Genomic DNA, 1,387 nt, shown 5'->3' with positions numbered 1-1,387 from the left:
GCGCCCGGGGGAAAAAACAACAAAAAACCAACCAAAAAAAAAAAAACCCAAATAAACAAACAAACAAAAAACCCCAACAAAACCCAAAAGGGGATGGGCACCAGAGCGCCCCGCTGCCCACGGAGGAGCGGCCGCTGTCCCTCTGTCCCCGCAGGGCACAGCAGCGGCGCTCTGGGGACAGCCCCGCGTTCCAATGTGGCTTTTCAACGTGACCGCCGAGCGAGCGGGGATGGAAAACTCCCCCTGTGCCTCTCGCCCTGCATCAGCATCCTCAGGATCATCCCCGCAGCCCCCACGGGCTTGTCGGGATTTTTCCCTGCTCGGGAGCAATGCCCACATCATTTTTCCCATTGAAAAAGAAAAAAGCTATTTTTCGTTAATAGAAGTCAATTTTGTACCCTATTAAAATAGTAAAAAAAAAAAATTAAACATAAATAAAATAATTTTTTTTTCTCTCCCATTTAAAAAATTAATCCAAAAGCCAAGCACCTGCAAGGATCTGGATAAATCAGAGAGGGAGCAGGACCTCAGCAGGGTCTGTGTATGCAGCCCACCCCAGCTGGTGGGAAATGCCACAGCAGCGGCCACAGGGACGGGATTATTGAACAGATGGCTCCTGCAGCCCCTGCAAGGAGCTGCTGTGACCTGCCTGCCCCAGCGCCAGCTCAGGGACAGCAGCCCAGTGCCCTCGGGAGTTCTGTGGTAATCCCAGGCTGAGCACAGCCCCTGGAATGCTGCCCCACTGTCCCCTGGGCTGTCCCACTGTGCCAGCCCTCAAACAGCCCAGCAGCCAGGCTGGCACACGTGGGAGGGCAGCCCAGGGACAGACAGACACCTGCCGTGCCCAGATTCCTCCTGGACACACCCAAACAACACAAATCCCCCAAAACCCACGGAGCACAGCCCCAGAGCTGCCGTCCCTGGCAGTGCCCAGGGGCTGGAGCAATCCTAGGGAACGTGTCCCGGCCATGGCAGGGCTGGGATGGGCTTTAGGGCCCTTCCAATCCCAAACCTGGGCATTCTGTGGTGCCACGTCCAGGACAGAGCCAGTGCCCCCTCCCACAGCTCCAGAGCGTTGAAATTCCTGAAGCCAACAAGGAAAGCCAGGATTTCCCTGCAAATCCCTTCGAGGCCAGGCTATGAATACAAAATTCCCTTTTACCAAATCTCCCCATTTCAGCCCTGGCTTTGGGCAGCCTCCCCATCACCCTGGGAATCCTTGGGCTGCTGCCCCTCCCAGCTTTCCCTGGATCCTGGGAGAGCTCAGCCTTGTGCGACCCCTCCTGCCACAGGGCCTGACCAAAACTGTGCCCAACATTAACCCACAAAGCTGCTCCTGGAAAGGGCTCTTCCCAAAATCAGGCGGCACAGGGAGAGCCTGGAGCAT

The sequence above is a fragment of the Geospiza fortis genome, unplaced genomic scaffold, assembly GCF_000277835.1.
Source record: "Geospiza fortis unplaced genomic scaffold, GeoFor_1.0 scaffold69, whole genome shotgun sequence".
In the NCBI taxonomy this organism is placed as follows: Eukaryota; Metazoa; Chordata; class Aves; order Passeriformes; family Thraupidae; genus Geospiza; species Geospiza fortis.
This window is presented reverse-complemented; position numbering follows the sequence as displayed.